The 12,330-nt window shown below is 33.5% G+C and overlaps 1 long non-coding RNA gene across 2 annotated transcripts; it reads right to left on the bottom strand.

The window, feature by feature from the left end:
- Positions 1-4,454: 4,454 nt before the first annotated feature.
- Positions 4,455-6,323, bottom strand: LOC143232161 (uncharacterized). Of its 2 annotated transcripts, none has more exons than XR_013017401.1 (2): positions 5,655-6,323; positions 4,455-5,526 (listed from the first exon to the last, which is right to left on the bottom strand). It is a non-coding gene; the product is annotated as an uncharacterized LOC143232161 (long non-coding RNA). The 2 variants fall into 2 exon arrangements; XR_013017402.1 differs by having other exon boundaries at positions 5,663-6,323.
- Positions 6,324-12,330: the final 6,007 nt, after the last annotated feature.

Here is a 12,330-nt window from a genome sequence, read left to right as displayed (position 1 = left end):
AGAAATATAACAATAGGAAGTGTTGAGGTAATACCCCAGATCTGTCTCTACATGTACAGTAACACCAACCTTTCTTATAATAATTTGCTTGTCTCACTACCGTGTATCTAGGTGTCGTGTACATAGAAGCTGACACTTTTTGTGCATTTACGAGTTCTATTAAGCAATCTTCAATAACGTTTTACTGCGTTTAAAATGTTAAATTATTTTACAAAAATGATTAGATTTTTATTACATATGTTGATTGTTTAGCAAAGCTATTTTACAGAGAATGTTTATTTAAACATAAGGCATTAATCCAGCTAAAGATTCCGACATTGATAATTGGAAGATAAAAGATAAAAAAACACTCTTTGAAAGCTAATTTTCCTAATCTGTGACAAGTGTAAAATTCCCCCCGGTTGCACAGCAGTATGTTTGTGGACTCACATCGCTAAAAACCGGGTTTCGATACCCATGGTGGGCTGAGCATGGATAGGCCATTGTGTAGTTTTTTCCTTAATTCTAAACAAACAAAAACAAATGTAACCTATTTTAACATGGTACAATATTTCAAATAACGTTAAAACTGTCAGGTGAGGTTATCATCTGATAGGTGAAATTACCAACATACGTGTAGTAAGTTATACCACTACACCATTTCCTCATATCAGAGTTGCAATGTACTCCTAAGCTCTTAAGTCATCAACTTAAAATAAATGACAGTACAGAGCAATTCATGATTGAAGTTATCTCAAAAATGTTCATAAAAATTATTATTTTATATGATACTGTTGTCAAAAATCCCTGGTTTGTATTAATTTCTACCAGTGGAATTTTGTTATGTGCTGGCATTTTTTTAATTTACCTTATGTTTTACCTCTTCAGGAAGGAAAAAAAACCTTTTCAACTTTTTAACTGCTTACATATGTTAATCTAAAATAGATATAGAGCTGCTGTTCTTGATAGCATGTAGTAGTGTTTATATCTGTTTAAAATACGAATAGCGATATTAACAACATTTGGAACAGCTATGGTAATACCAAAGATCTGGCCAATATTCGGTCCCATTTCGAAGGTAACGGTAGGTATGCTTTGTTTTGGTTATTGTAACAAGTTTCATCTTTCATTTTACGAAATAAGAAACGTCGTCTCAAAGCTATTGCGTATGGATGAAACTCGTTACATTATCCAAAATTAATTACACAACCTAAGTCATCTTTTAAACAAGAAAACGTATTCGTTTGGAAAGGAGGTATTTTCTTTAATAATGAAGGAGAACACACGCAAGCAAATGAAGGTTTGGTACACGTTAACATTTCTTCCACACTCCAAACAACGCATTCCGTTGAGAGTTTCTACTTAAGTTTGACAGAGAAGTTCGCTGAGTATATTCCAAATTACCATTACCAAATATCCTTAAGTTCAAGAGGGAGAAAACTTAGAGATTTTTAGAAAGCTACTTTGTTCTATTAATGGCGCTTGATAGGATATTTATTTATTTTCATCATTGTTAAAGACAAAGTTACATACTCTCTAATATGGAATACTGTAATTTTTGTATTATATTTTACAATAAATTATTCCGTTCCTGTTACCTAAAAAGAATTGTTAGATATGTATGCACATATCTATCAAACGTAAATGTTAACAATACAATAAAAATTTTAGATGGTAACAAACCGTCTTTCTCAAACCTAACTTTTTAGCAAAACCAAGAAATTATTTTTAAGCTTTTATAAAAGAGTGGGATAGCGGTAAGTCTTCATATTTACATAGCTAAAATCAGGGGTATTAATCCTCTTGGTGGACACAACTGATAGCCCAATGTGGCTTTGCCGTACACACATACAGGTCCAACATGGCCAGGTGGTTGAGACACTTGACTCGTAATCCAAGGGTCGCAGATTCGAATCCCGTCACACCAAATATACTCGCCCGTTCAGCTATGGGAGTGCTAGAATATGACGGTTAATCCACCATTCGTTGACAAAAAGTAGCCTAAGAGTTAGCGGTGAGTGGTGATAACTAGCTGCCTTCCCTCTAGTCTTACATTGCTAAATTAGTAACAGCTAGCTCAGATAGCCCTTGTGTAGCTTTGCGCGAATTTCAAAAACAAAGAAACACATATACATATAAGAGTGGATTTTTTTTAAGTTCTTCATCATTCTTTAAGTCGAGTTAATTTGTTATTCCCTAATACTGAAAAGAAAACACTGCTCTAAATATTCAGTGTGTCTTGGATAGTTTTTAACTATCCTTTTTAATGGTAATTTGTAAACATAATGCCACGAATTCATAAATATATAAATAGATAAATGTGTTTTTCCCTGTGAAATGTAATCCTTTACCGAATTAATCCATTTTAACTTAGCAACGAGCTTTAGAAGTTATAACACTAAAAACCAGGAACTGATATATGCAGTAGACACAACACAGTTAGCCGTGTTGCTTTTCAGTAAAACTAAAAGTTTTCACAATTTTATTTTAAATATGCTTCTTTTCTTTACTAAAAGATGGCAGCACAAACTGTAATATTGAATAACCAACTAAATACGTTTTCGAGCAGTTTCATTATTTCACACATTACACGTAACGAGCATCTTCGTTACAACAATTGTATAATAATGTTTCCCGTCATATTTTAACACGTTCAACACGTCTTAAACATATTTGATCCATGGGAGTTTTAAGTGATGTTTATAAAATGTTATTTCTAGTATAGTTTATATTGTCAAAACTGTTAATAATACAGACGATAAGTCGTGATATTTCGTAAAAATGTAAACTTTTCTGAATATTCATTTTATATAACAAGGTGCTATAACTTAAAATGTTCACCTCTGTTGAAACATACGTAAATTGAACAAAAAGTCACAAGGAAAGAAATATATTATGTTTCTGCATATCTTCCATTTCTTAACCCTAAAATGTATTAACAATTGGTTCGCTAAACTAATTCACCAAATAGTTTAGAGTTTGTGTATCATTCAGTCACAAAATGACGGATCATAGTATTCTATGTAAGAACATAATACCATCTCGACATCCACCAGCAATATTTTCGATGAGTGATAAAACATTGCTGCTTTATGACTTTATTTCGAGAAATCTAGTGATATCAAGGATAATATTCTAAAAAAAAAAAAACACACAAAAAACCAAAGGTACTCGACTGGGGGAAATGGGCTTGTTTTTAAAAGTGAAAAAAATCTCCGTGAACATAAAAAGGACAAAGCAGCTCAAATAAGTTCCGGTACTAGTGCCGTCTTAAGAAGAATGTTTCGGTATTCATCACCGGTTACTACAGGTAGAATACTACCCTGTAGTGATATATTATTCTTAATAAATAAATGTACCAAACAAAATTAAAGGGTTCGACAAAATAGTGTAAATACATACTGTAATAAAGCCAAACATAGAGATAATCCATACTGTTTATTTGTTTGTGTGTGTGTTAACCCCGATAAAATAGTTTTTATATTGTTCGATAAAGACACATAGTATTTATTATCAAATGATTGTTAAGCTTGTTTTGCGTGTGTGTACATTACAGCCACAATGTTACGTATGTAGCCTCAGACCCAGTGCTTGATGAAACTGATAAAGAGGGGCGAGAATTAAAGCACACCTGTATCACAATACGTTAACTTCGCCATGGGAATACATCTAGATATTAATATATAAGTATTTGGTCAAAGATAAAAGATGTTGCATATACAGAGAAAAATATATATACTTTTAAAACTATACTATAAGAATGATAAGCCGTAAATTTTGTAATTGGTTGAAATATCAAAGGACTGGGAACACATGGCTTATTAGAATTAACCTCTATCCGTATGCCTCACAGGTAAAATAAAATTATACAGGATGTTCGGAAAGTCACTGTGCAGTTTTGAAAGCAGCGATAACAGCATTCATTCAGTCTATTTCAAGCCAGCAACTGATATCAGTGTCTAGAAACCAAATAAAAAGGATCCAAGCCTGTATTGATGCCAACGGGGGTCACTTTCAACATTGTTTATAATTGTCATTCATATTTACTTCCTGTATTCTATATTGAAACATGTCTGTTAATAAATATATAAGTGCACAGTGACTTTCCCAACACCCTGTACTTAAGTAACTGAGGTGTAAAATTAGAGCCAAATACTGGCTCAACTAAAAATATTTATTTTTACTCTAACATTTCGACTGTTTAGCATATTCTTTATCTCATATTATTGTTATTATTAACCTTTTAATTAATGCTTAATTTGGTGGGTTTTTTTTCGCCCTAAACTGGTGCTGTATAAACAAAGAAAGCACAGCAGTTGCCCAGTTTGTTTATTTAGGAGGTAAAAATATTATAAACCTATGAATTTAATCTTGCTGTTAAACATGTATGTTTATTTATATGGGTGCCAAAGTAAGTGCAAGTTGTACCATATGGGAAAACAAAGTAACTTGTAAAAATAAAATAGAGAACTATTGAGACTTAATGAAAAATGATTTTATTTTCTGGCAAGCTATATTCTTTTTAATGAGATAGATTATTTATTTTTCCATTGTCTCAAGCTGAAAAGCCCGATACTAGAACACACCAAAATTCCTCCTACTACACTAGTCCACTTTACTTCTTCTTCTAGTATCGTTGCTTGAAATATAAATGCCATAAACACTTCAGAACTTCTAGCAGCTGAGACTAATTCCTCATTCTCTATTTTTAGAGCAAATATTTGAGAGATCTGTGCACCTACGAGAGCTAAACCTAACAAAACAAGTAGCCAGCCGTCTCTTTCACATCCTGGAATTGACCAACTGTTGCTAAGGGTTAACAAAATGGGGTTAATAATAACTACTAATACAGAAAAATGAGTATAATAGAAGAATAATGACTCTGCTGAAGTTTCCTCGTGAAGAAATTAACCAAAGCAAGAGAAAAGCATCCTCCAAAAGCAAGGCTAATACCAATGATTCGGTTACTGCTGTACACGTTTTCTTGGCCACTTTGAAAAAGGAACGACGGCTTAGATATAAATATTAAGCCTGACACAGCAGTGGTCACAGTTATAATAAAAAACAAGTTACATGGTTCTTTCAATAAGATACATGCAAAGATAGCAACAAAGATCGGTGTACTGAATACAATGGATATGGCATCAGCTAAAGGAATCAGTCGATAGGAATAGTAGATAAGGTTGGCACAAACCACACCACTGAGACCTCGCATCAGAAGAAAGAAACACTCACCATATGCCCCGAAAATAGACCGACGGGATTGTATGTTGATACTAATAAATATAGCAGTTTGTATTATAGCTCCAAAAAGAACTATTTCCAAGGGGTTCATGGAAGGTATAAGCTTTACACTTAATGATCCAGTAGAGTAAAAGAAACCCGACAGTAGTGCACAAATAACTCCCGGCCCAGGTAGTCGCTTGTATCTCTCCAACCAGCTTTCCTGTGGTTGTGTGGACAACAGCTGGGTTGATTCAGATGCAATGGTGTCCTGGGTGTCATCCTCCTGTTCTCTTCTTCTGGGCAGCCGTGGCGCAACCATTGCTGAAGTGTATGAAAAGAAAAACGATGAAATATTTTAAACTTTTGAGGATTTCTAAATACAATTAAAGTTAAACAAACACTTTTTTCAACTTTATAAATACTTTGGAACAATAAGAAACTCTACTTACGCACTTACTTGCTTTAAATAAATCACCATTTTATATATACTTATATGTAAGCAGCTGGACAGGTATGGTTTCACTTGAAAATGTTTTGCACAAATAAAATTTAACTGTTTTTTTCTATTTCATGAATAATGGCTAAAGTTGACTTGTTGAAATAGTTTTTTACTTCTGTGAGACATTTAAAAAGACAAAAAACTGTTCCGCGTACATAAATGAACAGCCATGTTGTATGATAAAAGGATTTCATGTGGTACATCAACATCCATACTATTAAGAGCACATAAACCTCTCTCTATACATAAATTAACAGCTCTGTATTATGCTAAAAGAATTTTACGCAGTACATTAACACCCACATACACTAAGAGTATACAACCTATTCCGCACACATAAATCAACACCTTGATTTCATGATAAGATAATTTCATGTGGTACATCAATATCCATAGATATTAAGAGTAGGTTAACACAGCAACAAAAAATAAGGATGTATTGTTAGTTTGAAGTTAAGCACAAAGCTACACAGTAGGCTATCTGTGCTCTGCCCACCATAAATATCTAAACCCGGTTTCTAGCGATGTAACTCCGCAGACTCTGTGCCACTAGTGAGCAAAATGAGAATGTAACTAATAACTGAGTTGAGGAATCGCAAAGCGAATGTTAAGCGATGTAATACTCACTGTAAACTGAACAACGTTCCCTTTATATTCTTCTCAGTTTTGTGAAACACCAAAATAAAGCAGCACCACTTACATCACAAGTAAGTATTGATTTAAGCAACTGGGTAGCGTTTTCTATCAGATATTGCAGCAACTGTTTGACAACTTATCATTTCGTATCATATAGTGTATGATCAACACAGCACGTGTTGCAGTCTAAATGCAATTTCTAAAGTTAGTTATTACTCACAATGTAAAGGAACATTTGTCAGGTGACGGTGATGCGATAAGTGTTTTAATGGTAATAGTAAAGAGATACACGCCATCATAAAAGGAAGAAAACGTATTTTTATAATGGAGAAAGGTTTAGCCAAATACATACCATATGTGTTTTATTAAATGTATTTATAGTTGTAATTCTTATTAGCTCATAACTTTATTCTATGTTTTATGCACATTCTAACTGTCTAAATAACGGCTAAAAACGATGTTTGTTACGCAGTATTTAAAACGTTGCAGCTTTAAATTTTAGTTTTATCAAAAAAGCGAACAAATAATAATATTTCTTACTGAATTAATAAGTTTTGAAAATATTAATGGAAGTTATATTAAAGTATAGCATTTAATAATACTTATCAAATTATAGAATAAGCCTGTGTACTTTGTAAACAGACAGCTGAATTACTATGGAAACACTGAAGCGTTTTGTTACTTAGGTAAAACTGTATTAATGTAACTTAATATCACCGAAATAGAATACACGGATTAAAGATAATCGTACAATTGTATATTTTAGAGTCTTCATATTTAACGATGACATAATAAGAAAACAACAGAAAGTTGGAAAACCTAATGTTAACACTTTCACGGAAATATTTGATTAAGTTTCTTTGTTTTTAATTTCGCGCAAAGCTACACGAGAGCTATCTGCGCTATCCGTTCCTAATTTAGCAATGTAAGACTAGAAAGAAAACAGCTACTTTTGAGCTACTCTTTGATTAGCAAATAGTGGGATTGACCGTTGCATTACAACGGCCCACGGCTGAAAGGGCGAGCATGTTTGGTGGGAGGGGTATTCGAACCCCCGACCCTCAGATTACGAGTCGAGTGCCTTAACCACCTGGCCATGCCGGGCCTAATTGATTAAGATATTAGTTTAATACTGAATTTTTGGCATGACTATAATCATATAAAAAATGTGTAGTAAATAATAATTCTGTAAATTAAATGGACAAGGTTAAAAGTATAACTGATGAGGTCACCTGCTGGTACAGCAGTAAGTCTACGGATTTACAACACTAAAATCAATGGTTCGATTCCCATCGAAGGTTTAGTTTGTTTTGAATTTCGCGTAAAGCTACACGAGGGCTATCTGCGCCAGCCGTTCCTAATTTAGCAGTGTAAGACTAGAGGGAAGGCAGCTAGTCATCACCACCCACCGCCAACTCTTGGGCTACTCTTTTACCAATGAATAGTAGGATTGACCGTCACATTATAACGCCCCCACGGCTGAAAGGGCGAGCATGTTTGGCGCGACGGGGATACGAACCCGCGACCCTCGGATTACGAGTCGCACGCCTTAAGACGCTTATAATTAATTGGCACAGATTTGGAAAATATAATCACTAAATACTTTTGTTGTTAGCATGTATAAATTACGAATACGTTTGTGATGTCACCTATGGGAATGTAGTTGTACTTTTAAGCACAGTTCAGTAGCTTTTGACAATTACAGGTTTGTTAAGTCATCCAGTAGGTCAACGACAAGATTAAAGACTTACAGAGCTGAAATCTGGAGTTTGATTCCAAGTGGTGGACAGAGCGCAGATAGCCTAATATGTAGCTTTACAATAAAACGAACATATACAGCTTTAATGGGACAGAATGGAGCGGTAGTTACTTCGTGCAATTCAAAACAAGAGAAGATAAAATATTCAAGATTTGATCATTTAAAAGCTTAGAAAAATGTTGAGAAAAGACATCGAAAGGATAAACAGATTAATAAATTAAGCATTACCTTCAAAATATTGTCATATTAGACATCATTTTATAAAAGGATAAGACGTATATTTTTTGTAATGAATTTTCTTTCCAAAGTTGAAATGAATTTCATTTATTTCACCAGCATCATGATTTTAAATGTACGTGAAAGAAAATGAATTTCACTTGCAACTAATACTTACAGAGTATTTAAAAAGATTTATTAATTTTTTTCATTGAAATACTGGAAGCAAAATACTAAAACTACGTATTTTCAATTTGAATGACACTTTATACTACACCTTTTTAAACTCTCTTCTTCATGGGGATTGAACCTCAATGTTTAGCGTTTAAAACCTGTAAATTTACCTTTGACCCACCAAGGCTTCGCGAAAAACGGCCATGTCAGACACTCAAAGATTCAGCAGAAAGTGTGGAGAAATCGCAAACCTGGAGCCACAGTCAAACATGCTTAACATTACAATATTGAACCAAAACCAACTGAAACTTTATTTCATATTAAAATCGAAATCAATACCGACAACAATAGCACAGTTAGTGTATAGTATAATCCTATTGTTTAGTGTAATAAATAGCCATATTTTATGCCGCATATGATACAAACACCTGAAAGATAAATTTTTATTGATATTAAAAAAACAACCGAAAGCATTCTGTATAACATTATCAGTTTAAAAAAATATCAGAAACACGTGTTATTTGCACAATTTGGACACATTCCAGATCAATTTCCAAACCATGTAGAAAAATATTTTTTATCCGTTATCAGAAAAGAATTCCGACATCGTGAACGCTTTCGAAAAAGTGACTATTTTTCATCATTGGTAAATGACATGTGGTCATTGCAAGTACGTTGTTGTCATTGTACCAGAGGTGACGCACCAAGAGTTAGATCTTAAATGTGAAATAACAATGTGTGTGCAAGTGATGGGAAACAAAAATAAAGAGCAGACTTGAAACACCTTAAAATAATGTTATTCTACGAGAAGTAAAGTCCAGATTAACCGGAATATTTATCAACAAACGTACTTAATGATGTAGGAACTTTAGGAGAGTGAAGTATTATTAAAACATTTTAAGAAACAAGAATCATGTTTGATGTAATGGTGAGGCTGCTTAAACTGTAATGCAATGGAAATGTATGTTTTAGTCTTGATAAAAGATTTGTCATTACTAAACCGTTCTTTAAAGATAGACTGGATTTAGCCAGTACCCTGATGATTGTGTGTTTTGTGCCTTATAGGATATATCGAGATTGGACGATGTCACGATATATTAGTTTTATTATATTGTAGTGGTTCATATCTTGCTGGCCAGATCACGTACTAATGGTCTTTACAAACTTACAAGTCTGGTATTGTCACAAGAGGAACAGCCATTCTCTGGCATAGCGTGACTGACTTTTGCGTGAACAAGTATATTTTATTTTTATGAATAGAACAGGGGATATTTAAATATTTAAATAACTGTAGAGGACAGAGACGTTTTTTTAACGGAATCTTGAAGTATTTTTTAAGCTTTGAATAATTTGTGATAACCCCATGTTCTCTGTTATATTGTTTGGGTCAGACTGATTGAATGCAACAAAAGAACAAATTTTGTCAGATTTTTCAATTAGTTCTGCTATTTCAGAAAATTTTTAACAGTTTTTCTTTCGTGAGATTTTTATCATCTTAGTATTTGTGTGTTTTGTAACCACAAATGTAACAAATGTTTTGTAACCAATAATTCGATGTGAGCTAGATTACAGTTTTGGTGGTAGAAATATTGTGGCTTGTTTTTGTATAAGTCAGTATGTATAAAGTTATATTTTAAGAATATACTGACATTAGTAAAATATGTTTGTATTGGAGGATATTCAAGTATGACTTTTGCTCATTGGTGAAAAAGATTGCAAATGACAGTCATTGTGAGACTGAGTGTCAGTATGTAAAATATACCATGAGTGTATTGTGTCCAGTGTGCTGTGAAGAAACCTTTCTCTAGGATTTAAATCTTATTCTCATACATATTTTTTTAATGAAGTGAAGACCATTTTAGCGGCCATAGCATAACCATTAATTTGTAAGTACTATTCATTGATAAATTCAAGCGCATTCATGGTTAAAATAAGTGTGGCTAAATCAATTACTTTATATTTCAGAGTTGTTGAAAATGTGTAAGGCAGTATTAAGAAATTGTAAAACTCTTACATGGGGAATCTTGTGTAGAGATATGAAACGTCCATAGAACAAAGAATGCTATTAGGAGCAGTAGATAATTATCATCAATACTCTGAAAAACGTGAGTAAATGAGTGGTGATTTTAAAATAAGAAGAACTTGCGAAAGGAATATTTTTTATGTGGTGATAACATAAGCATATAGCTTTTCTGTGGGTCGTATTACTAATACGAGAACACTAAGGTTTTGGTGTTTATGGATTTAAATATGTATAATTTTTTAAAAATAAATTTAGTTGTTTCTTGTTTTGTATTAATAGTCTTTACAAACTTATTACTTTTGGTAGCCAAACTAATATTCGCCACTGGCACACATGGTGGTCTTCCACATTGTTAACATATCACACATGTAACAAATTACTGCTGACTCTATTGTCCTTGCCTCTTTTAAGTTTCTTATGATCCTTTTGTGTGACATATTGACTCTATCTATCCATCTATCCATCTATCAAAACACAGATCAACAAAACAAATGCAAAAATTAAACAAGAAATTGAAATAACAAAAGAAACTAATTGGCAAAACTTCTGTAAAAACTTGGAAAAAGCCAAAAACAACCCAAAAGAATGTTGGAAAAAATTCAAGAGTATTTCTTCCAATAAAAACACAAATCATATGCTACAACATATCACACACAACAATATAATCGCCAGGACGGACGTAGAGAAAGCCGACCTATTAGCCGACTACTACGAATCCTCCTTCAGTAACCTAAACTCAGTCGACTTTGACACACAACACCAACATCATGTCAATAACTTCATAAATACAAACCAAGCTTCATTCTCAACACAATTCCCTGGCGAGACACTGGAAACATACTCAAGTTCAATCAACAGGAAAATTACCATCACTGAACTAAAAATTAACATTAAAAACTTGAAGAACACTTCCCCTGGACATGACCAAATACCAAACATTATTCTGAAAAAAAGCTCTACTCTCCTATTACAACACCTCACAAACAACATGAACATTTCACTAACAACTGGATATTACCCCGACACTTGGAAAAAAAGCCATCATAACCACGATTCCAAAGAAACAAACTAACAGGACCAATCCAGATAATTTCCGTCCCATCAGTTTGTTAAGCTGCCTTGACAAACTGATGGAAAGGGTTATCTCCAACCGTCTTCTTCACTTTTGTTAAATAAATAATATTCTTCCAGAATCCCAAAATGCCTCCAGAAAAAACAGGCAAACAACAGATCACCTCACACGACCCACCGAATCAGTCTACAAAGCTTTTAACAACAACCAAGTAACCATTGGTGTATTCCTAGACGTTAAAAAAGCATTTGACAGCGTATGGCACAATGCCATCAAATACAAACTAACTCATCTAAAAATAAACCCTACTATAGTTAAATGGATATCAAACTTCCTAACAGATAGAACAGCACAAATAAAAGTAAATAAAACCATATCTAAATCATTCAATATAACTGCAGGAGTGCCCCAAGGATCAGTCCTTTCTCCACTACTATATATTATTTTTGTCAGCGACATACCTTTCCCCAATTTAACATACACGCATAATTCACAATACGCAGACGACATCGCTATCTGGAGCACCTCCAAAAACCCAGTAATGGCGATGTCTTGCGTGCAAGAATCACTGAACAACGTCTCGACCTGGAGTAACAAGTGGAGAGTAGTTTTAAATCCAACCAAAACACAAGCAATCACCTTCTACAGGAAACTAAAAAAACAAAGAAAAAATCTAGAAAAAGCAAAATTATCACTCGGAAATACGCCCATTAACATGAGCAAAAACATCACATTCCTTGGCATCA

The sequence above is a fragment of the Tachypleus tridentatus genome, chromosome 11, assembly GCF_004210375.1.
Source record: "Tachypleus tridentatus isolate NWPU-2018 chromosome 11, ASM421037v1, whole genome shotgun sequence".
Lineage (NCBI taxonomy): Eukaryota > Metazoa > Arthropoda > Merostomata > Xiphosura > Limulidae > Tachypleus > Tachypleus tridentatus.
This window is presented reverse-complemented; position numbering and strand designations above follow the sequence as displayed.